We start from the raw sequence: 26,385 nt of genomic DNA, 5'->3' as shown, positions 1-26,385 counted from the left end.
TCAATCAAATGGGAAAAGAGTCATTTAACACCTTCGACTTGATTAATCCATCTGGGGGCAGTCATAGATACAGTGGAAGGCAAAGTTTTCCTGTCACCAGATAGACAAAACAGCATTCATCAATTAGTTAAGGAGATCAGGGTTCATAGGAGGTTGTCCCTAGCTGATCTATCAAAATTGTTAGGCAAGATCATCTCATGTACATCTATTATTCCTTGGGCCCGGCTCCACACTAGATCCCTCCAGTGGTTCCTGCTCCCATACCAGCGAACCGGCCGAAGCAATACAAATACAAGGTCAAAGTTCCATCACAAGTCCTCATATCTCTCCTCTGGTGGACCAGACCAGCCATAAACAGTTGCCTATTCAAAGAGCCCCACAGACTTACCATCACTACGAATGCCAGCCTGATTGGATGGGGAGCTCACTTTCAATCACTCACAGCCCAAGGCCACTAGTCAACCATAGAACGATCGCGCAGCATAAACTGGCTGGAGCTTCGAGCAGTACACCTGGCTCTCCGCAGCTTCCTTCCACAGGTACACAACCAACACATATTAATATTGACCGACAATGTAACCGTGAAAGCTCACATAAACAAACAGGGGGGAATTCAGTTGAAACACCTCATGCGAGAAGCGGAGCGTTTGTGTCGTTGGGCAGAGAGCAACCTGATTTCCATCAGAGCAGAACACATTTCAGGACTGTTGAATACACAGGCAGATTGGCTAAGCAGGGCCACAATAGATCCATCGGAGTGGTGCCTTCATCTGACCCTCTTTCAAGAGGTGGTCAAGACATTTGGGCAGCCAGTAGTAGACCTGTTCGCTTCGCCCCTCAATGCTCAGCTCCCAAGATTTCTTTCCAGATACCCCTTGCAAGGAGTGGAGAATTTCAATGCGCTCCATTGCTGTTGGCCCCTGGGGATTCTGTACGCATTCCCACCACTTCCAGTGATCCCCAAGGTCATCTAGAAGCTGCTCGACGAGAGGGCGGAACTGCTTCTGGTAGCTCCCTACCTGCCCAGATGGCCATGGTTTGCAGACCTCCGCAGTCTATCTATATCACCACCATGGAGAATTCCGCCAAACAGGGTCTTGTTAACCCAAGGACCCCTTCAACATCCGGACCCTCAATGGTTGCACCTGACTGTCTGGAGGTTGAGCGGAGTCATCTGAAGAGCGAAAAGTTTTCCAACAGAGTTATCGCCACCATCCAAGCTGCCAGACGCCCCTCAACAACTCGCATCTATAATGCCACGTGGTCCAGTTTCTGCAAATGGTGTACCAAGTCTCAAATTGATCCCATTTCTCCATCTGTGGCTCAGATCCTAGAGTTCTTACAAGAGGGGCTTGACAGGGGTTTTTCACCTAATACGTTGAAAAGACAAGTGGCAGCCTTGGCGTCAGTCACTTATGAAGGTCTCCTATCTCTTTCCCATCATCCATGCATACAGTGTTTCCTTCGAGGAGCCACAAACTTATACCCACCAACGGTTCACCGTTATCCCACTTGGGACCTTAACAAGGTCCTTCTTGCACTCACTAAGTGCCCTTTCGAGCCTTTGCAATCGTCAAGTCTCCAATTTCTGATGTATAAAGTAGTTTTTCTTGTAGCAATCACTTCCGCTCGTCGTATTTTGGAACTGGCAGCCTTGTCGATCAGACAAGATCTTTGCGTCTTCCATTCTGACAGGGTCGTCCTTCATCCCGATCCTACATTCATACCCAAAGTTAATTCAGCCATTCACAGGTCATAAGAACTGATACTTCCTAATTTTTGTCCCAGGCCATCCCAAGGGCTGGAACGACAATGGCATCGGCTGGACGTGAGGCGAGTGTTATGAATATATATTCACCACACAGCCTTTTTTTAGAAAAACGGAGGCTTTGTGTCTTTTCAGCCCAACAATCAGGGATGCAAGGTCTCATCCTCCACAATAGGCCATTGGCTACGGGCTGCAATAGCAAAAATGTATCAGACTCAAGCACTTTGGGTGCCATGGGGCATAACAGCTCATTCAACAAGGAGCGCTGCAACATCGGCAGCATGGGCCACGCAGGCATCAATCACAGACATCTGTCATGCCGCAACCTGGCACTCTCCATCGCCTTTCATTAGGCATTATAAAATAGATGTGTTTGCATCAGCCGAGGCCTCCTTTGGCAGAATGCAATGGGTCCACAGGGACCAGGAGGGGATCCCAAGACAGAAGGAGTCCCTCCCATAGGACAGGCCAAGCTTTGGTATGTCGCACTACTGGATGCTCTGAGCAGCTCATGGGAGAAAGGGCGTTGGTACTTACCTGACACGCTGTTCTCCTTGAGCTGAGAAGAGCATCCAGCCCCACCCTCTTCCGTCTGGTGGGATCCTGTTTTGGCCAACGAATTTTTACAGTATTAAGGGCGAGGGTGTTTGTTTCTCTCATCTTCGCCAAAACTGGGGAACACTGGGGAGGAGTTCTGTGGAGGAGGAGGAGTATTCCACAAATTAAGCCCAGCCTAGATAAGCAGAGACTGAAGCACCTCCCACTACTGTATGCTCTTCGCAGCTCAAGGAGAACGGGCGTGTCAGGTAAGTACCAATGCCCTTTTTCTTTTTATGTACACTGAGAGCATATGCACCAAGACAAATTCCTTGTGTGTCTAATCATTTGGCCAATAAAGAATTCATTCATTCATTACTGATTTACCCTCTGTCCAAAGCTTCACTAACATAATAGTGGTGATAGATTTTTTTCACCAAGATGACCCATTTCATCCTCTGCAAGGGGTTACCCAATATCAAAGATGCAGCCCAACTTTTTCTTCTTTGCTATCATGGTATATTCTCAGCACTCATATTAGACAGAGATGCGGAATTCCAATCTAGATTTTGGAAAATATTTTTCCAGCTATTAAATGTTCTCAGCTCATCACTCTGGCATGAATGGGGAGGCTAAAAAGCCTAAAAAGCCTTCAGCAGTACTTGAGTTGCTACTGCACCTGCAGCAAATAGAACTGGCCATCATTACTACTACTCACAGAATTTTCTTACAACAATTTACTGCACTCATCAACTTCAATGATGCCATTTCAAATCATGTCTGGAACATACCCTAAGATTGCAAAACCACCCTAACAATGGACTCCATTGTTCCAGGGGCAATTGATTTCTTACAAGAACACCCTGCAGCCCAATATTTTTTGAAATAGCAACTTAACAAAGCAAACCAGGCTTACCAGATGCCCATTGACAGGCACACCCATAGTACCAGTGTTTCTCTGAAAATAAGACCCAGTCTTATATTTTTGGTCATCAAAATAAGCACCGGGGCTTATTTTCAGCTAGGTCTTTTTTTCATGGCCACAGTGGAGCAGAAGGCAAGGGAGGTGGAGGACAAAGTGAGACACTGGGGGGGATGGATGACGAAGCAGTGCACTGGTGCCAGAGACACTAAAAGGCAGTAAGAGGTGGAGGATAAAGCAAAGCAGGCAGTGCAGAGTTTTCCGGTGTACTCCACACCGGCTTACCAGAGGGCCCCTAGCCAGGCCATCAATGTGCTGACAAATCCCTGGCCTTGTGGCAGTGGTTCTAGCAGCCTTGTGCAGATCACCGGCTTCTCCTTACTCAACACTGCAACAGAACAGGAGGCTGAGTGATGCACCGGTGCTCCAATCACTAAGTGAGGCGGTGGAGGGGTGGAGGACAAAGCAAGATGGGTTGGAGGGGGTTTGAGGACAAAGCTTCTCCTTGCTCCTGCATCAACAAAGCAGGAGGCTGAGCGATGCACTGGTGACATGACCACTAAGCAAAGTGGTGGTGGCAGGGTGGAGGATGAAGCCCCAATAGTATCCTTGGCCACCCGGCCTGCGCAGCCCTGATTCTGGTGGAATGAGAAGGTGACAGCTGTAGCAGTCCCCTCCCTGTCTCACCTGATGGTGGCCAGTGGGGCACCTCCTGCTACCACTCCCATTTCACCACCAGTGTCCTGGAGTCCTTGGGGGTTTTCCCTGCCACCTGGTTTCCAGCTCCCAACCAATTCCCCTCGCTTCCCCAGATCATCCCTTCACTAACCTGATTTCCAGCTCTGTTCTCTGCTGCCATATGCAGGACAACAAAATATTGTGGGACTACTGATAAAAAAAAAAAAGTTCAATCATATCTTCCAACTTCACAAGATCGTTTCCTCCCCAGAACTTGGAAAGTCTGATTGCTCTTTTCTTTTTAGATGGAGGGGTGGGTAATGTAGGATATGACCAGGCTAAGCCTGAGAAACGGTCAAACATGTCATCAGTCATGAAACAGTATGCACCTTCAAGAGATCTAAGTCCAGCCTGCCTTGAATGCCTTTCTTAATTCCTGCTAATTTCCTTTGAGTGTTAGTAGCTCAGATTCTTGTAGAGAGATAAAGTTTGCAGTGAATCTTTATACTCATTTAAACTGCCTGAATTTCCTGATTTCTCCAGTGCTTGACAGTCATCATGTGACATTGCACTTTATAATGCATTGCTTAGTAATAGAAATTGTGGTTCCAATTACTATTGTTATCTACCTATGTTATTTAATATTGTAACTAAATAAAAAACTGGCCAAACCAGCACGAACTTATGTAGTTAAAGTGGCATACTGTTGAGGTAATTCCCCGTTAGGAGAATGAGTGCATACAGGGAGACGTAGTGAGAGTAATGTTGAATAACATACACACAGCACACAGATACACTGTACAGTAAATGTAGGTTTTTACTTCCAATAAATGTTTAAGTACAGTCCAAGATAAGCAGTCCAAGTCATTCACAGGTAAAGCAGTAAGTGTTCAGTTCAGGGATAATCCAAATATCAAAAAACAGTTCAGTAACAGACTTACATCAACGATCAGTAACAGTCATTAGGAGGAACAGCAACTCTCTCCAACAGAAGTAACAGAGACTCACTGAGACTCTTTTCTGAGACTAAACAACCCAGGTTTCTGGCTCCATCTTTTGGTCGTTTGAGAAACCACACCCAATTACAGTTTTAGGATTCTCTTAAAGACATAGTATTAAAATGTCTATCCTAGTTTATATATTTCCAACCCAAATAACTGTTAGGTGACTTACATTCCTAACATTCTCCCCTTTGGGTAGGACAATATATACAACCTTACATTCTAAGTCCATAATCCTCACAGCAAGCCTTATGCTTTATAGAGCCTTGGGCCTTTGTAAAATGATCTACTATATTGTTTTCTGACATACAGTATTCTAGCTTAATCATCTTACTTTGCACATATTGTCTCACTTTTAAATATCTTAAATCCGTGTTTCGTTCTTGTTTTAACCGCAATATTTGAAGCCATCTGTATTGCTGATTATCTTCATAAACAACAATGTAATCTGTTACATCAATTCCCATGTCAATTAGTAGTTGCTTATACAAAACTAAATCTGTACATAATAAAGATAAGCATGAGAATTTAGCCTCCATTGTTGACAAACTTAGATGTTTCTGTCTAATAGATCTCTATCCAATCAATGCTTTTCCCAATAATACTATACTGTACCCGATGTAGATTTTCGTGTATTTATGTCTGTAGCAAAACTTGCATCAGCATATGCGGTTAAACTCAGTTCATCTTTAGGCTCCAAATACAATGCATAATGCATTGTTTGTTTCTGATATCTTAACACACGCTTAGCAGCTTGCCGGTGCCTTTCAGTCGGCTCAGCATTAAATCTTGCTAATTGATTAACACCGTATGCTATATTTGGCCTTGACCAGTTACTGAGATAAGATAAACTACCAATCAAGGACTGATAAATGTTCTTATCAAAAATAGGGCTTTGAACATTGCTAAACTCCTGGCTCATCGGTGTTTTAGCCAGTTTACAAAGTTCCATTTTAAAACTTTTTAGTAATTGGTTAATTTTATCTGCCTGAGAGATCTTGTATCCTCCCCTAGTTCTATCTATCTTTAAACCAAGATATTGTTTAATTTCTCCTAACCTTTTTATCTTAAATTTTTTATCTAACAGTGATATTATTTTAGTAGCTTCTTGTTCAGTTTTGGTGATTAATGCTATGTCATCAGTAAACAATAGCAACAATAAAATTACACCATTACTTTCTCTTTTAAACAAACATGGATCAGCCATGCCAGCTACAAAACCTATCTTAGTTAATGCTTTAACTATACATTGGTTCCACTCATATCCTGATTGCTTTAAGCCATAAGGACTCTTTTTCAATCTCCAGCAATCAGTTGTATTGTCATTTTTGATACCTAAAGGTTTCTTTAAATAAATAGCATGTTGCAACGGTGCATGCAGATAAGCTATCTCTACATCCAAATGTATTTCTCCTTAGCTGCCCACACTAATGCTGCCCTTAATGTAGTAGCCTTCAGACTAGGTGCAAACACCTCATCATAGTCATTTGCTGTCTGATTGAATCCTTGTGCTACTAACCTGGCTTTATTGGTAACAGTCCCATCTACACTAGTCTTCAGTTTATAAATCCATTTACATCCTATGGCATGTTTACCTGGTGGTAACTTAACATTTTCATATACCTCCAACTTTTTTAATGATTCCAATTCCTTATCCATTGCTTCCTGCCAAGCAGCCTGATCCTTAGCAGGATACAGTTTTAGTTCACTATAATTATTTGGAACTGTATTCACTTGGCATACAACACTAACCTGATATCTATCAGCTGGTCGTGTTACTCGGGTTGAACGCCTTGGTAATACAGGGCTAACTGGGGGACTCTCCTGTGCCACTTGCTCCTGTTCTTCTACTTCTTCCTGTGCCTGTTCTACTACTTCCACCTGTGCTTCCTCTTTAATGGCTATTCGTGGTTTACTTATTTCATCTTTAGGGACTATTTGGGTGTCAATAATAATATAATTGCTGGATTCCTGTTCCAGTTTATCCCACCCAACGTGCTCAAGAAATTTTGCACTAGCACTACAATAAACATGAGCTGTTCCTTGATTCCAAAATCTAAACCATCTATGGTTGGCCTCGTAACCTACAAAAAATAACTTCTTAGCTCTATGTTGCCCTTTCAGTCTTACTTGTGAGGGAATATGCACCCATGCTGGAGCTCCAAATGTGTGTAGGTAACTTAAATTTGGTTTGCTGCCATGCCAACAAGTGAATGGCAATTCTCCAGTTGTTGTGTTAACTACATTGTTTAAAACATGGTTGCTACACATTATGGCCTCACCCCACAGTGTTTCAGGCAAACCTGAATCAGATAACATAGTGTGAGCCATGGCTTGTAATGTTTGCCCTCTTCATTCTACAAACGAGTTATGTTGTGGTCTGTAAGGTGCAGAACGTTTATGCTCAACACCAGCCAATTTCAGCATTGTTTGGAATCTTTTGTTAACAAACTCAGTCCCATTATCAGTAACTAAAGTAATTACTTTACTACTCATTTTTCTTTCAGCAAACCTTAGCCAGTTAAAGAAAGGATGGAATGTTTCTGTTTTGTTTTTCATGAGATAGCAGAAACCATATCGTGAGTAATGGTCCATAATACTCAAAATATAGCAGGCACCTCCCAAACTAGGTTTTTTAGGACCAATTATGTCAGCAAAAACAACCTCTAAAGGTTCTTTGGTCTTAAACCCATTTAGTCTGTTTGCAGGAGTAACCTTACTTTTCTCTTGGCTACAAGCATTACAGTTTAAATACTTGCTACAGGGTTTCAATTTTACTCCCTCTGACAATTCAACAGTTTGTTTGAGCATTTTGAAATTAATGTGCCCCAGACATCTATGCAGTAAATGTATACATTCATCATGTGGCTTAACATTGTTATAAACCGAGTTAGCCATCTTCAACTGATCATCATGTATCACATATAAATCATTTTCTAAAGTAGCAGTAACACTTTTACCCTCTTTCTCTATTATACAGTTATCTCCCCTAAAGGTTACTACATAACCAATATTAGCTAAAGCCCTTACTGATAACAAATTAAATTTCAGTTTAGTACATATAACATAGTTAAATGTTGTTTATACAAGAACAATATGCAGTACCTTCACCAGAAGCCTTCATCTTCCATCCATTTGCCAATGATACATGTTGCTTACTCGTGGACATCTTTACAAACCTCTTTCTATCTTTAGTAATGCATTGCGATGCTCCACTATCAACAACCCACAAATCATGGTTTACAGTTGAATTGTTAGACATAGCTAAACTAACATTCTTCTTAGCCTTCTGGTGATTACTAGTATTCTGTCATTTTCCTTTCTTACAGAATCTAGCTATATGTCTCCTAGCCCCACAAGAAAAACATTTCCTAACAGTATAGGAAGTTGAAGACAAATCCTCTTCTTGTGGTTGTTTCTTTCTCAGTTGGTCCCTATCCGGTCATCTTCTTGCTTCTTCTAACAACCTTCCGGTTATGTCAGTCAATGTCAGTTTATCTCTGGGCAGGACTTCCAGTGAAGATACATAATCATCATAACTTTCATCCAATGAGGAAAGAATGATGTAAACTTGATGCAGCTCTGAAAATATCAGTTCCTTTTCATGTAGCTCCTGAAAAGTTATTTTCATGAAGTTCAAATGAGGTAACATATCTCCACCTTTCAGAAGACGTGCTCTAAACAGTTTACGTGTAAGATGTATGTGTGCACCTACACTGTCACAAACATAAATCCTCTTCAAATTCTCCCAACACCTAGCAGCAGACTCTTCTCCACAAATATGGACTAGGTGCTAGTCACTCAGTGTTAGTCCAATTATACAAAGAGCTTGTACGTTGTTCTGTTTAAAGTCAGCAAGCTTCTTGGCATCATCCTCATTTTCTGGATCCCAAGCATTTACATCTGGTGGATGCTGAACTGCATTCCATAACCCTTCTCTACACAGAAGTAGACTGACCTCATGAAGTGATTCAAATAATATTAAAATTAATGTTTCCAACTTTATTATTAAATGAAAAACAACTTCTGCACGCTATGAATTTTGCCAGTACATTGGGACACATTTTCTTAATTCCCTTTCTCTCTAGTTTTTTTTTTCTGTACTAGAAATTATTCTTCTTTTGTTGCTTTTTCACTCACATTTACCCACGGATATCAAACTCACGTGTCACATAATTGAAACATATCACTCTTTTTAATCAAGTTCATAACTTTTATTTTTATAAAAATAAAGTTATTTGGCAATGTATATATTTATTTTGCTGTAAAACCTCAGGGCTCAGCTAACAATAGATAGCACATCTTTTATATATCAGCCACTATCAAGAAAAACAATACAATATTTATAATAGAACCCTGACTATGCCATAATATGCCTTTAATTTTTAAGCTGTTCTGAAATGTTAAAAATATACTACAGATAATATTAATCCATGAAGCCCTTCTGCTCATTAAATTGAATGTTTATAAAATTGTCATTTGAGCCCTCACTTTTATGAGCCTGGCAGTTATTGGTTAAAGCCTAGCCTAGTGTTGGGGACATGGAAGAAAAAATAAACAAATTCGTCCTTTTTTTTGATACAATATACTCAAATTTCATCTCACACTTAATGCAATGAATGGGGCATATTTGTAAACCTGTAGTACCTGTATGCCTGTGTACATACAATACTTCTGGGAATCAAAACTGATACGGGTTAGCTTAGACATGTCTCTGTTGTCCCTTCATTATTATATGACATTATTATTACAGGACTATTAAGGAATTTAGGCTTACATCCTCAAAAATATCTTGTCATAAAGAAGTGTGAAATGGTTCACCTCTATTTTAGACTTCACATTCATAACTCCTTAAAGAGACTTTAAAAAGCATGAGATTTTCTAGCCAGATTTTTAAAATCTTGAACACATCTATAGGATCTAACTATACTGATATCAGTATTTCTTCTAAAACATCCAAATTAGATCAGGACTCTAATGTAAAGATAGGATGCTATCATATCCAGTCCAAGAATGTACTGTTATGCCTGGCACAGACATCATCATAATGGAACATGAAGAAAAATAATATTTGTAGATTTAAAAAAATGAAACTAGTTTAACATGGATGGACTATTTTAGACTTGGAGAATACAATTTTGTACAACCCACAGTCTTCCAGAGAAGATGGTAATTTTTTAGATTAGGTATCAATATTCTCTATCAGATCCTAGAATATTTTCTTTCTGATAAGCATTTATTTACTACTCAAGTTGCTATTATTGTAACCAGAAACAGGTAATTATTTTGTGTTTTGTTTATTGGAGATAGCTAATTTTATCTGTCTGAATGGCATCCCATCATCTTTTTTCCTTTTAAACCACGGATGTGAAACTCGCGTGTCACGTTGATATCTTGTGACGTATCGCGATGTATTTTGCCTTTGCAGAACGAGCGGGCATGGCCTGCGCATGATGCATCTGGCCTGCGAGCCCCCAGTTTGACACTCCTGTTCTAAACTGAGTTTAGTCAGATGGCTATTCTAACCAAGAGAACAAATAAAAGCGATTAAAGGCATTGTAAACAACTGAATATCAGATTGAATGTAGCTAAAAACAGAATATCTCAGTTGAAAGATCATGGGAAGATAGTGAATACATCTAAAATTGATTGACTAAAGGCTGTGAACATTCTTCATGATCAAACAATGGAAGTCTCACTCTCACTAGAAACAGTTTATGGGTGTTTAGAATTCCAAAAGAAAATGAGAAAGGCCAGCTGGTTCTCTTTATGAAAACTCTGAGATGGGAAGGTTTGTATAAAGATTACCAGATAAATATTAAGTGGCTTCTTGAGAAGACTTCATTTTTGTACAACTAATATGCCTCACTCTCACTCATTGTGGAGTTCCTTAGATTTTGCCTTGATAAAATGAATGTTTTTAACAAAAAGTAATCAAATAATTGAATGGGGAGGAGATAAAAGACTCATATTTTCCCATATCACAGTAAGGAAGATAGATATACAGAGAAAGATGATCAACACAATGAATGATATCAAAGAAGAATCTTCCAAATTTTATCAGATTTCCAGTTCTTTGTTTTGATTTTTTTAAAGGCACTCATAAGAATAAAAGTTAAAATAAGTTATATCTCGTTAAACTTCTATTGAAAGAAGATGCTTTTTAAAACTATCAGATTTTGCTATTATGCTTGCTTACATTCAAGTTATTACATTTATTTATCTCTAGCTTTTATATGCATTTTGCTTGTTATATCTATATATTTGAGGTACAGAAAAGTTTACAGATTTCAGGTTCTTTTACAGCTTATTATTTCCTTTCCCTATTTCTTTGCTTTTCCTTCCCAAACCTTTAAATATATGTTCATTACTAGGTGTGTTGCTTTTTTTGATTGATTATATGCCACCAAGTCATTGTTGACTCTTAGCAACCACATGAATAGATTTTCTGCATGACTATTTACTCCTAACCTGGTGTATCAGGTCTTCCATCGATGCACTCATGGCCACTGTAGCTAAATTCATCTATCTTGCTGCTAGTCATCCTCTTATCTTTCTTTATGCTTTTCCAAGAATTAGAGCTTTTTTTCAGAGAGCTGGGTCTACACATGATGTCTGTGTTTCTCTCTCTTTCCCTCCCCATTAATTCATTCCTAATCAGGGTAAAGGACCTACTATATTTTATAGATCTGTTTTCTTGCTATTTCCAAGAGGATGTTAAGGCTTTAAAAGATTTTTGATCATAGAGGTTACAACTTATTATTCAAGCTGCTGAACACCCGGTTAAGGCAGTATTTATACTAACATAAAAAACTTCTGACAATACCCATTTTGAATAAATGTTTTGCTCAAAGTTAACATCAACAAGGTGTAACAGCCACAACCTATTTAAATTCTGTAAAAGGTTTTATAAGGGTTAGTTTTTTAAAGTTTTTAAGATGAATTGCTTCTTCACTCCCTAAATCACCTATAGGAATTCTATGATCTTTGCTTTATTATAGTAGTCCTCAGGTTGGGGCAAGCAATTGAGAGCAAAATTTCCATGACTAAGCAATGCAGTTGAAAAGTGTGATGTCATATGACCAATCACTTAGCAACTATAATCTCAGCAGTCCCAATTTCCATTGTATCTCCAGGAATATGTTGGGCATTAAGTAAGAAGAGGTAGGAGTCCCAAGCAAGCAGGCTGATGACATTGGGAATCAGGAGTGGCATAGGTAGACACTCTAGAGCTATGATGGGAAACCTCTGGCACGCATGCCAGAGATGGCACACAGAGCCTTCTCTCTGGGCTCGTGAACTGTCGACCCAGCTCAGCACCGGTGCGCATGTGCATGTGCCCCTCCCACCGGCCAGCTGATTTTTGGATCTCTGCCATGTATCCGCAGGGGTCAAGGCACATTGGGGGTCACACGTGCATGTGTGGGTAGCAGGACACATGCATGGGGAGTCCATGTGCATGCGCAGGGGATGGGGTCACCCATGCATGCATGTGGGACAGGATGTATGTGCAGGGTGTGCACGTGCACTACATTTTGGGGGTGCACGCACACACACACACACACTTTGGGCACTTGGTGCCGAAAAGGTTAGCCATCACTGGCCTAGAGCATGGGCTGGTGTGTGGGTAACACCGTAACATGGATGGGGTTACAGTGTTCAAATGCTGTGGAGAATACCATAGGCAAATTGTATAGAGCATAGACAATACTGTAATATGCAGATGACATATATTATGGCTAGACCAGAATTTTTTGTTTCTCAATTCATTTAATTAATCTGAATTTTGAATTCTTCCTGATTATTATATAAATTATATTAGACTTAATGTGTACTGGTGTTATGAATAATTAAAACAATTTTAAGAATTGGGTTCTAGATTATGTTCTAATTCCCTTATTTATCTTTGTAAAATAATTCTCTTGAAACTTCACTAACTAGTAAATTTGAATATATTTCTTATTTTGATGCATATGTATGAAGATCTAGACAAAATTATTTTATTGTGTCTTTATAGTTCTTATTTTTGTTTTGTTTTTCTTTGCACAGGATCTACTAGGATTGGAGAAATTTATAAATGTCGTTACAAAAATAAATACCTTTAGTATTTGGGCTAAGATTATTAATCATTACTATTATTTTGAGCAAGGATTTTGAATTTTGAATTTTTAACCTGCGTGTCACTCAGGGTCACTGCTGTGAGACTTGCAACTATGTACCAGTTTACACACACACACACACACACACACACACAAACTTGGGGTTCAATTCATATATACGCGGATTCTTTATATGCGGATTCTATATAATTATTTTAAATTAATTTTCTCAGTATTAAATCAGATCAAGTCACTTCATTTTGTCAACAGCCAGATCATAAACAAATATTTGCAAAATGCAATATAAAATATACCAAAGCCAAAAATGCAAACCTTATATGAACAGTTGAAAAAAACACAATATTTTTCTTCTCTAATTGTCCATGTCACTGGATGATAGTCACTGTAAGCACATACATAACTGGATTGGGAAACAATCTACAATATTAGGCAATATCAGAAGGACCATAAAATCTGATTGATAATAAAGAACTATATATTCTTACAGAATACAGATTTTATTGATTGAAATTCTCAGAGCTGCAAAGACAAAGTCTTTTACAACATGGCAATATTGTACCTTACCAGTATGAAGGCAGTAATTTGAAAAATAATTTGTCTTGAACATTTGATTCTATCTGTTTTAAAGTAATTTGAAATCGGGGATACATCTAATTAGTGATCTGTGTCCCTTATTTTTTTTTTCTTAAGATCGGCTCTAACATTTGGTTAATCTAAGGTTAAATCAAGAGCAGAAAAAGAAAGAAAAAGAAAACACCCATTCAATTATAATGTTACCTCCAAAGAATATTTAAAACACTGTATCAATATAAGGTGAATCAAATCCAATACACTGTAGACTTAAATTCTGTTTTAACCAATAGTTAAAATTAAATTTAGTAGAGTGGAGAGGGGATGGCTTTAAAGAGTAGGAAGAAAAGCCACTTCAAAGCAATCGTCAAATAAGATGAGCCTGAACAGGGGCCAAGAAAGTAATTTGAAAAAATGTCTCCGATAAACCCCTCCTTACTTCACATAAAAATAAAGGGAGGGAGGGAGAGTACATTCATATTTGCAAAGTTCTGTTATTATAGCTGTTACAATAAAAGTAGCCCTGAGTTACATGACATTGGTTTCTCAGTCTAGTATACCTTATAGAAATGACAAATTTAGGCCTTACAGCTTCCAGAGTCCAGTCATAATGTAATGTTCAATAAAGAGTGAATTTAGAGATGTAAAGGCTGCCCCTAGGAAAACTCTAGACTGCTTTTAAGGATTAAAAATTAAGAGTGTTCTAAAGCATTATGATTTCTAAAACTTTCACCTTGAAAAGTTTAAAGATTCACTTGTCACTTAACATAAAATATTATTCAATCTAATAATTATGAGGGGATGCATGTTAATACATACGTCATGTAAGTTGTCAACCATCTAGTTGGGTTCATGTGATCTTCAGAGGCTTCCAGAGCAGATTTAAAAAGAGTTGGCACTTCCATCACTAGTCATGATTTCCATCTTGATTTTTTTTTACAACCCTCCCCACTCCCCCTCCTCTCACAAAGTTACTCCTGAATGTCTGAGTTCCTTTTCCTAAGAAAACACAGCCAAGGGACACATAGAGTTAGGAGCTGCTAGGCTTTCTATCACATTCATCTTAGACCAGAAAGGCTGTTTAATGTTTTTATTTTATTTATTTATTTATTTATTTATTTATTTATTTATTTATTTATTTGATTTGCCAATTGTTTACAAGATAATAAGTATAAGTGTATACATAGTTGTGAATACATGAAATGGGTACATATAAGAAAAATAGAAGAATAAGAGAAACAATAGGACAGGGACGGTAGGCACGTTGGTGCGCTTATGCACGCCCCCTACAGACCTCTTAGGAAAGGGGTGGGGTCAATAGTAGACAGTCTAAGGTTAAAGTTTTTGGGGTTTGGGGTATGAATTTGTTTTAAAAAAAGTGCCCAGGCTTACTCATACTGTGTATATTTTCTATGCATTTCTCCCCTTTAATTCCTTTATTCAGTGATGACAGCAATATATTGCTCAGTCTTGACAAGAAAAACATGTTGGCAAACTGTGCCACAGTCCCTTTAGGTATTTAAGGAAGTTGCCAATTTTGAGTAAACTGCATTGTACATACTATGCAATATAGTTAGAAAGTTTTTTACCCAGAATAATACAACTCTGATAGGACAATTTATTCCACAATTTAACAAGCAACAGGACTCAAATTTTCACTGTGGTTTTCTTTCCCATAAAAATTATATAAGACATACTCATTCTAGTAAATGTTTCTTTTTCCTTTGCAGATTTCAGACTTAACAAATAGAATATAATTCTTTATTGGCCAAGTGTGATTGGACACACAAGGAATTTGTCTTGGTGCTTATGTTCCCAGTGTACATAAAAGAAAAGATACATTCGTCAAGAGTCAAGAATCATAAGGTACAACACTTAATAATAGTCATAGGGTAAAATAAGCAATCAAATCATACTAGAAAACAGTCAATAAAAATATAGTGTCATTGTGTTATAACAGGCCCAAACCTGTTGCTGCTATTGATTTTATTTAAATAATTCGATTTTTATGTGTATCCAGCTTCACAGATTGTGATGCCAGTTATTCATTGCTAAATTTCACAAATAATTTTGTAGATTTCACAGATATTTGCAGATTTTTTAGATGTCATTTGACCACAAGGGACAAGGGGAAGTTTCTCTCAGCTAACCTCAACCTCACAACAATATTTACATTGTTTTTGGTCATAACATGGAACATGCAATGACTCAATGTTGTCACAATTGCGGCTTTTACTTAATATTATTATACTATTTTAATTAATATTGTTATTGTGGGTTTGATACTATTTTCTTGTGAGCTTTCCTGGAATATTAGCACACTTTTACAAAACTTTTATTAAAAGTTTTATAAATGTAGGGATAAGCCTTATTAAACACATAGGTAATGTAGGCTTGGGTATCATATTAAGCCAGAAAAAGAATTATTTGGTTTTGGTTGGCTTATTGTGCTATCTGAACTGTGTCATCGATGTATCTTAACCATAATTTGGTTTGTGGGTGGCATTGGCTAGGGCTCTGGATTTGAATTCTTCCATGAACAGGTTTGCAATAACTGGTGACAGTGGTGATCCCATAGGAGCTCCTTCAATTTGCTTGTATCTTTGTCCTTTGTATATGAAATATGTGTTGGTTAAGCAGTGTTCTGCTAATTCCGTGAGGTGTTTCGGTGGTTGGTATTTATTTTTGATGATTTCTAGGGTTTCTTTTATCGGGACTTGAGTGAATAGTGAAACCACGTTGAAACTTACAAGCAGATCTTTTTGTTCCACGTGTAAATCTTTGATCATTTCCAAGAGGTGGTATGAGTTTTGTACATGTGAAGCTGCTGCTTCAGCATTGGGCTGTAGCTGCTTTGCTAGGTATTTGGCTAGTTTTTGTAGTGGTGCTCCTCTGGAGCTGACTATGGGTCTGAGAGGTATGCCTTCTTTGTGTATTTTTGGGTGGCCGTATAGTTTGGGGCATCTGGAAGATTTTTCTCTTGGGATGATCGTCTTGTTGGATCTCTTTGCTCATGTTTCTTCTTGGTTATTTTTTCCAGATATGTGGTTGGGTCCATGTTTATGGATTTGTATGTGGAGTCTTGGAGTAGGTCTGTCAATTTTGTTTTGTAGTCTTTTCTATCCATTACTACTGTGGCATTACCTTTATCTGCTGGAAGTATGATTATGCTGCTGTCGTTCCTTAGGGCTTGCAAGGCTTTTAGTTCCTCTTTGTGTAAGTTGCTTTTGGGTGGTTTGCTTGTGCATAGGATGTTAGTGACTTGGTGTCTTATTCTATCAGTTTCATCTGTATTTAATTTAGTTAGGCTGGATTCCACTCTGCATATGGTGGATTCTGTGGGGATTTTTTGGGTGTTATAGCATAATCGAATCCTTTGGTTAGGACATCTGTTTCTGTTTTGGTGAATTCTCTATTGGAAATGTTGTATGCTGATTGTTTCAGGTGTTGTTGTGAGTTGTTGGGGGCTTTCTTGTCATGTTCTAATTTCTTTAGTTTCTTCAGGAGTTTGTCATTTTTGTAAGTGATTTCAGTTTCAGCTCTCCAAGTTGTAAGTTGCTTTATCTTGTACCAAAGTAGAGCGTGGATTTTGTTGCTTAATTCCAGGTGTAGGGTTAGGAGGTCTTTGTTTAACTGGTCGAGTTGGAATCTCCTTCTGTGGAGTTTGTTTCTGAGTGGAGCCATTTCAGTTCTTTTCAGGATACGTTTGGTAGCTGTTGTGCTGTGATGAAATGTTAATTTGAAGCAGGTCAGTGTTGCATTGTTGTCTCTGCAGTTGTGTAGGAATTTGAGGTCACATAGTATTCCTGCTCTTTTAACTTCCAGCTTCTCGTAGGTTTTGGTCTGGCTGTTTATTTCCTCCCCTTAGAGGTCTAATATTTGTTTTCTTAAGTTTTCGCTGGTATTTATATGCATGGTATTCAGCTTTGTTCAGGTATTTTCCCACATCATTATAGTTGTGCTTTTAAAGTTGTAGCAACATTTTGGCAGAATCTCATATGCCATCATCAGGCTTGTGTATTGTGTTCATCTGTGAGTCAGGCTTTCATAGCCGTTTCTGTTTTAAATTTGATGCTAGCCTATTGCTAAGTTAGAATGTTTTTTTCTTCATCCTGATTGGTTAGGAGTCTTGGTCTGTGTTTATTGGTCTTGGAGTTTGCTGTGTTCTGCTTGATTGGTGTTTCTAATATCTTCTTCATATTCATTCATATTAAATATTAAATAATATTAAATCAAATATTGTGTGTGTGTGTGTGTGTGTGTGTGTGTGTAATTTGCTGAGTGAAAAACTATATTTCCTGTTCTATTTTCCTTCAAGTGGTTACTCAGATGTTATTTAGAGGAGAAAAACTGTTGAGTGTTTTCACCTCACTTCTCTAAGTTTCAGGATTTAAAACTGAATCTTAAAAAGAGACTCATACTTCTGTGTTGTGAAGTAATCTCTTAATTATAAGCCCCATTTCAACTCTAACAAAGTTGTTGCTAGTTCAATATATTCTTTTTTGCATTTAAAAGGAAGAATCCTTTGATTTATACTAAAAATGATGGTGGAAAGGAAGGTTCAACTTCCTGCATTGGCTGACGGACAGTAGAATATTTTAGACTCAGCTAAAAGGGTGATGAAAAATGAGCTTTCTGAAATACTCCAGCTACCTTGAAGTGATTGTTTCTAACTGAACTGGCTTTCGAACCTACTCTCCTTTTCTAAAAGGCAGAGGGTTTGGGAATGAAGAAGGGACTTAGAACGGAATGTCGGTGGGGGTGATAGAAGCTACTGTAGGTTTGATTTGATTTTTCAGACTATCATTGTAAAGCAATGTTTCACTGATCTAGCTAGGGATATCCATCAAAATGCTTCATTAGAAAAAAAAATAGAGGCTAAGGATACATATTCTTGTCTATGTACAGATGATCCTCAACATGATCATTTGTTTAACAAATGGTAAGACATTGTAATGTTATGTGGCCACATAAAGACAGTTTAGATTGAGAGCAAAAATTTAAAAATATATATTTAGTCATCATGATACTTCATTTTGGGGTAAGCCACAAAGGGAGCGACAAAATCACATAAAGAATGTCAGCATTCCAATTAAACTCTCCATCCTGAATTAAAGCACTCAGAGACAAAGTTACTTACTCTATCCAAGTAAGAATTTATTAGAGAAGTGTCATGCCCCCGTTGGAGTCTGAATCTGAGGGGAAAGACAAACAGCTGACAGAGAGCAGGAGAGTGGCTCCGTTGGCTGTGGAGGAAATTGGGAAAGGGCAAAGTCAGGCTGGGCAGAGCAGGGAAGAGGTAGAACAAGGGACAGGGGGTTCAGATGAAAATCGCACCCCCTCCTGTTCACACCTTCATACCTGTTCTCTGGTTGTGTTGCCTTTGTGCCATGCCTCGGGTCATCACAGAAGTCATATTGGCATGTCTGGGGGAAATCCGAATCTGAATTCCTGTGGTTTGCCCCCTCTACACTAAAACTCATACCCTGCCCCTATTGATTACCTTCAAGTCACACTCTCCAATCCACCTCAATTCTGAATTCCCACCAAGTCCAGTCACTCCCTTCCAAACTCCAGGGGCTCGAACTTGAGCTCTGGTGAAAGAATGTTGTTGTGGCTATCTTCCCTTTTCACTACTCTCCGGTTCCCACACTGTGCCCACCCCACACTATGGCAGCCCTAAATCTGAATCAAGATGGATCTGAGGCTGACAGGCTGCCTCCCCTCAAGCGATAACATCCTGAAATGATTCAAGTGACGGGGTTAGAATCAACATCAACTAACTACCTCTTTCCCCCACCCCAGGTGGCCCCTTTGGCTTATCGGGAAGTTTTTCATGAAACTGTTTTACCAATCTATCTGCTTTTATGTCCCAACTTTTTACCCAAGTTGCCTCAGACAAAGGGTATCCCTTCCAGTGAACGAGATATTGTAATCGACCCCTATGTAACCTAGAATCTAGGATTTTCTTCATTTCATAATGCTCTTCACTCTGGACCACTATTGGTTTGGAAGCTGGCTGATCTCTTGGTCTTAATTGGGATGTATCAGCTGGGTTTCAATAAGCTGCTATGAAATACCAGATGCATTGCCCCCAATAAGCAAGGAAGACTTACTTGCACAGTTACGGGATTTATCACTTTCACTATTGGAAACTGCCCTATGAATTTTGAACCTAGCTTCTTCATGGGCAGCCTGTCTAAGATATTTAGTGGACAGGTAGAACCGGTCACCCATTTTGAAAGGGGCTTGTGGGGACCGGTGTTTATCTGCTTGATGCTTGTACTTCTCAGCTGCTTGGGCAAGAGCCTGCTTGGTGTTTTCCCACCCTTTTCTTAGCAAGTCCATCCACTCGGCCAAGGACATCAAGGTGGGAGGCTCTCTATGCAACTCAGGCATAGGCACGAAGTCCATTCCGCTAGTGATTTGGAAAGGGGTTAAACTGGTGCTACTATGGATAGTGTTGTTGTAGGCTACTTCCGCAAAAGGCAGCAGATCAGCCCAATTCTCCTATTGATAGTCTATGTAGCAGCTCAGGTATTGTTCCAGCAATGCATTTGTCCATTCTGCAGCCCCGTTCATGTTCAGATGAAACACAAATCTCAGCCCCTGAGAGGACCCAACGGATCGTAGGAACTCTCTCCAGAACTGAGCAGTAAACTGCACTCCCTGATCTGAGATGATCCACCACGGCATGCCATGGAGCCTATAAATCTGCTTGATGAACATTTTCACTAATTTCTTAGCTGATGGTAATCTAGGACACACAATGAAATGTGCTTGCTTAGAGAATAGATCAACCAGTGTCCAAATGATGGTATTCCTGCCGCTCTCTGGAAGTTTCACTATAAAGTCCACATTTTCATCGCCACACAGGTGGAGCAGCTCTTTATGTAATCCTCAACATTGGCTTTCATCTTTGGCCACCAGAACCATCACCTCATCAAGTAGAGAGTCAAGGAATCCAAAGTGCCCAGCCAACCATGAGTCATGGTATTACTGTGGTACTTTCAGCCTTAGGCTGGCAGGAACATACAACTTAGGTCCCTTCCAGGCTAACCCATCTTACATCATGAGGGCATTAGGGGGTTGTCTTTTAACCACTGGTCTATGGGAATTGCAAATTTCATCTTTGTGGTGATTGGGTGTTGTGTAGTCACCCCTACTTCTAGCTTGGCTTCGGGTGGTGACAAGCCATTGGCTGAGATTGGGGTATGACTGCATGTACTACTTCCTCCCACTTGCTGTTAAAAGGAGGTTTTCTTGATAGTGCATCAGCTAACTTATTCTTCTCATCTGGAATATGCTTCAGCTCAAAATTGAAATGTTTGAAGTACTGCACCCAGCAGACTTGTTTTGGGTACAGTTTTCCAGGAGTTTTTAGAGCTTCTAGGTTCTTATGATCAGTCCAGATTTTGAAAGGCCCCTCCCCCCTCCAAGTAATGCCTCCAGGAGAAGAGAGCCCACCTCCCTGCAAAGGCCTCTTTTTCTGATATGGCCCATTGTCTCTCAGCATCGGCCAGCTTTTTGGACACATAAGCGCAAGGCTGCAACTGGCCCAGGGAATTTTTCTGTAGGAGCACTGCAGCGATGGCGACATTGCTGGCTTGTCTGGGTCAGAGTGCAGAAGGATTGGTTCCCTCAGAAGCATTCCCTTCAACTCCTCAAACACTTGCTGACACTCATGGGTCCAGTTCAGTGGCCGGCTAGGTTTTGGCTGGGGCCGAATCCCTTGGTTTTTGACAGTTCAGTCAGTGGTAATGCTATCTCAGCAAATGTGGGAATGAATTGTTGGTAAAAGTTTTCAAACCTCAAGAAATTTTGAAGCTGTTTCTGGGCGCAAGGGGGCTGCCAGTTGAGCACCACTTTGACCTTGGCGAACTCCATCTCTATGTTATCACTTGACACTCGGTAGCCTAGATAGTCTAAGGAGGTCTTATGTAATTCACATTTGACAGTTTGCTATAAAGCTTGGCATCTAGGATTTTTTCAGAACCTGCCATACTATCCTCCATGTCTCACAGAAGATGTCTCATTCAAGTAAACTAAGACTCCCTGGTCTAGGTGCACATGTAGCACCTCATTAATGAGTTGCATAAATACTGCGGGGTCTCCTTGGAGTCCAAAAGGCATCACTTTGAATTCGAAACTGCCTAGCAGACAATTGAATGCAGTCTTCCATTCATCGCCCTCTCTTATGTGAACCCAATAATATGCTTCCCTTGGGTCTAGCTTGGTAAATACTTTGCCTTTTGCCAAATAATTGAGCAGATCCTTCATAAGAGAGAGAAGGTATTTTGTCTGCAGACAGCATTTATTCCGTGAAAATCAACACCTCCCCCCAACCGACTCCATCTTTCTTTTCTTTAAAGAGCATTGGGGCTGTGACCAGTGATTTTGCTGGTTCGATGAAACCCCTAGCTAAGTTGGTGTCACTGTACTTTCTCAAGTTCATTCATTTCTCTTGGGGACATTGAGTACGTTTTTGGTTTGGGTAGTTTTGCCCCTGGGACGAACTCTATTCTGCAGTCTAGGTCGGTAGGGGGGACTACGTTGCATTCTTCCTCACTGAAAGCTTCTGCTAAAATTTTATATTCTTTGGGTATTCCTGGGTAACCCGGTAATCTCTCCGTCGTGGAGGCTACCCCATCCTTCTGACAACCGTCTCGAGGTCCTAAAGATGGTTGGTTCTTGGATTGCAATTTGATCCTCATTAATTCTCATATGACCAGTATGAAGTAATTTGTCATATAAAAAAAAGAATTTTAGTGAAATTGCAAAATAAGTTTATGAAGAAAGAATAAAGTCAAAGGGAGGGGGGAAATTGATTGAATTGTGATTGAAAATTGTTAATGAGGTCCTCAAAGAGAGGTGAGAAGTTTAAAAAACTAAAAGCAATCTACAGACATGGTAGAAAAATAGTTCGCAAAGACAGAAGGGTATAGTGAATTGTGTTGATATAAACTGATTCCGCTAATGTATTGTTTATTACATTTACACGTCTCTGCTTAGCAATATTGGGTGGCTTACAACATCATAAAAGCGCAATATAAAACAAATAATAAAAAGGTGGGAGGTGTGGGTTCCCCCAATTCAGCACTAAATTTTAGTTTATAACTTATGGAGAAACTCTAGAGCCCAAACTGAAAGTGACAGAATGACAGGAAATTGTGAGTTTCTATTCGAAATACCTCAGGGTTGTCAAACTGGCGGCCCCTGGGCTGCATGCATCATGTGCGAGCCATGCCCACCCCAGCTCTGCAAAGGGGTAAAAAATCATGAAATGTCATGTGACAGCAATGTGATGCTGCGAGTTTGACACCCATGAAATAGCTACATCACTAAAATCACAGTACATTAATTACTAGCAGGATTGGTCTTGTGTCCTGCCCCTCTTTTTAATGTAGATGATTGTTGATCCAGCTATCATTACTGCTAATGTGATTATAATGATTAGTAAAAAAAAAACAATCAAACACAAGTTTTCTTAGATAGTTTTCAAGACAGAAAAAAAAAAAAGTAAAGACAGAGAAACTTGCACAAGTGCCCCACTTTGTTTCTGGGAGTTTATTATCTTTGATTTTTGATAGGGTTTCACTACCAACCAGACATAGTACATAATTTCTGCAGAAGAGCAAATGGCTGCCATGTTTTTTGCTGAACTTTATTTTTGTGTCAGTTATGCCCTGTCCTGGATAGGGAGGCTGTCCACTCATGTCACTCATGCCCTGGTCATTTCCTATTTGGAGTACCGTAACGCAGTCCACATGGGCTATCATAAAAAAGTATCTGGAAGCCTCAGCTGAAACAAAGCATCTGGGCACAAAAAAAGGGGAAAAAATAGTACATGTGACACCTCTGCTGTGCAACCTACATTAGGCTTCAGTCTATTTCTCAGTCCATTCCAATATGTTCATTGTGACCTATAAAGCCCTACACCAGCCCATTTCAGGCAGGCAGGGAAGGCATGTTGCAGATCCCATCGGGCAAAAAATTTTGACTGAAGGGATTCAGGAAGAAAGCCATATCTGCAGTTGTTTTCATACTGTGGAACATCCTCCTCTCAGAAGTGAGGCATTCTCCATCTCTTGATTTTCTAGAAAAGCATGAAAACATGGCTCTGCGACCTTACTTGGAGCACAGACTTGGAGCACACAGCCATGGGGCTGGCTGGTTCATCCCCTAAAAACCCTCCCCTGTCTTTTTAATTAAAGTTTAACATTGCTTGTCTCCTTTACATTTTATATAATGTTTTTATGTTTTTAATATTTCATTGTACATCTCCCAGAGATCCTCTATAAGGGAGATGGGAGACTTTAAAACTGGATAAATAAAAATAATAATCTCCAAACTGCCTCTTACTTGGAAGAGCGCACCCTCCAAACTGGTTTCTTTAGTAGCAGAGTAGCATGTCTTATAGATGAAGTCTTCCAAATGAGAAAGGGTGACTCAGTTTTTCTAAAATGTTATCCAGGAAACAAAAATTTTGTTTCCTTCTCTGCTTCAGGCCAATTCAAAATTGAAGCCTATATATGTAATAAACAGTGGATGCCAGCCAATAAGAGGTTATGCAGTCACTGCTTGTAATATGAGCTCTGTTCCTAAGAGACTAAAAAAAACTTGAATAAAAGCTGTCTTGTTTTAGTTACTTATTATGTCCAGAGCTTTTATAACAATCTCAGTTACTTTCAGTTTCTATCAGAAATGTAATCTTGTACATCTGACTGACTCCAAATGCTGACTTTTTTACACCATATGATGGATTTATATGATGAAAGCACCTTTTATTTGCATTTCATTGCTTGTCTGTTTCTTCTTGTTTCTATCCTTCCCAGCATTAGGTTGTTGTTTTTTTGCAACTATGAAACTATGAAAAATTGAGCACAGAAAGTGCTGAACACTCTGTACTCCAAGAACCTAATGATCTATTTATTCAACTGATCCGAATGGGTGTCTCCAACATTTAATTTGTAAAAGCAGAGATGACAAAAATAAAGCACATTTGAAAATTATACCCTTTGCTTGAGGGCCCTGACCTATAAAACCATATTAATAAAATATCCTGCCATATTATTATTATTATTATTATTATTATTATTATTATTATTATTATTATTATTATTATTATTATTATTATTATTATTATTATTATTATTCTACACAAAAAATGACAGTGTACACAGCAAATGAGATAACTATGCTGGCTTTCGTATCACAAATCACTAGTCAAACACTTCCCAAGGGTTTAGGACTGCGTGATGTATCGGCAGATTATACGAGCATATCTCAGTAAGGTGGCCTTCTGCAGCTGACCAATGGTACTTTGTCAGTGCCAATTGTTTTTAAGTGCTTGCACCCAGCACCCAGTGTGCTGAGTAGCACTGGAACCACCTGCACTGCCAGAGTCTCTGCAGTTCAATTTTCAAGTCTTGATATCTGGTGATTTTTTTCAAGTTGTTTCTCGTCGATTCTGCTGTCACCAAGTATGGCAATATCGATGATCCACACCTTTTTCTTCTCCACAATCGTGGTATCGGGGTATTGTGTTCCAAAACTTTGTCAATCTGTATTCGGAAGTCCCACAGTAGTTTTGCATGCTCATTTTCGACCACTTTTTCAGGCTTATGATTCCACCAGTTCTTTGCTACAGGCAGATGGTAGTTGCGACACAATCTCCAATGGACCATCTGAGCAACTGTGTTGTGATGTTGTTTGTAGTCAGTCCGAGTGATTGCCTTGCAACAGCTCAGTATGTGATCAATGGTTTCATCCGCTTCTTTGCAGAGTCTGCATTTGGGATCATCAGCAGATTTTCCTATTCTGGCTTTGATTACATTCGTTCTAATGGCTTGTTCTTGGGCTGCAAGAATCAGGCCTTCTGTCTCTTTCTTCAGTGTTCTGTTGGTCAGCCATAACCAGGTCTTTTCCTTATCTACTTTTCTATTATTGTTGTTGTTGTTGTTGTTGCTGCTGCTGCTGCTACAGATTAGAGTATGAAAAATAGTTCTGTGAATGCATAATATGAGGAAGGTCAGCAGGTTCAGATTGCATGCAGAGACCACATATATATTTCTTCCTAATATTACTGAACATTTATGTGCCACAGATAGTACTCACATGTACAAATAATTGAAGTTTTCAAATACGCAATGGCCATTGGCAGTTTCCTATAGCATGCTTTGCTGCAGCTGAGATTAAGTTAAATAAGAAGGTATCTTATTTGCTTTTTTGTTTAGTACCCCCGAGTCTGTATTGGCTCCTGGCTATGGTCTGATAGAGAGAGAGAAAGAGAGAGAGAGAGAGAGAGAGAAAGAGAGAGAGAAAGGGAGGGAGGGAGAGGGAAGGAGGGAGAGAGCGTGCAATGTTACCCAGCTTACTTCATGCCTAAAATGAGACTAGAACTCACAGTCTTCCAGTTTCTAGCCTGTTGCCTTAATACTGAACAGGTTGATGGTAGTAGTATTTCAGATGGTTCACAAATATAAGTTGCTGATGATATTTGGTAGTAAGCCTAGCACTATAAAAATAAAACACAAACATCCCTCACATTATATACAATTGTATTGAAAACCAGATATTGCATTAATATTGCACTACAGTAAAATTCAATATTAGTTTAGTTTAGTTTATTGTCATTGCACCTTGTACAATGAAATTAAATACCATCTTCAGTGTACATTATGACTGAAAATAAACACAAACACACATCCTTCATATTCTATACATTGAATTGAAAACCCCTGATATTGCTTTAATATTGCACTATACAGTAGAATTCAATGGAGTTAC

General features: G+C 39.2%; 1 long non-coding RNA gene across 1 annotated transcript in view; it reads left to right on the top strand.

The window, feature by feature from the left end:
* LOC148128842 (uncharacterized) overlaps nucleotides 1-26,385 on the top strand; it is a 75,075-nt gene that overhangs the window by 14,016 nt on the left and 34,674 nt on the right. The window contains exon 2 of the long non-coding RNA XR_015746125.1: nucleotides 15,327-15,462. This is a non-coding gene — a long non-coding RNA (uncharacterized LOC148128842). The remainder of the gene's footprint in view (nucleotides 1-15,326; nucleotides 15,463-26,385) is intronic.

This window comes from Notechis scutatus, chromosome Z, assembly GCF_049901735.1.
Source record: "Notechis scutatus isolate UNSWTSFEM ecotype Mainland chromosome Z, rNotScu1.2, whole genome shotgun sequence".
Taxonomy (NCBI): Eukaryota; Metazoa; Chordata; class Lepidosauria; order Squamata; family Elapidae; genus Notechis; species Notechis scutatus.
The sequence above is the reverse complement of the archived record's forward strand: the minus strand, read 5'-3'. Positions and strand labels throughout refer to the sequence as shown.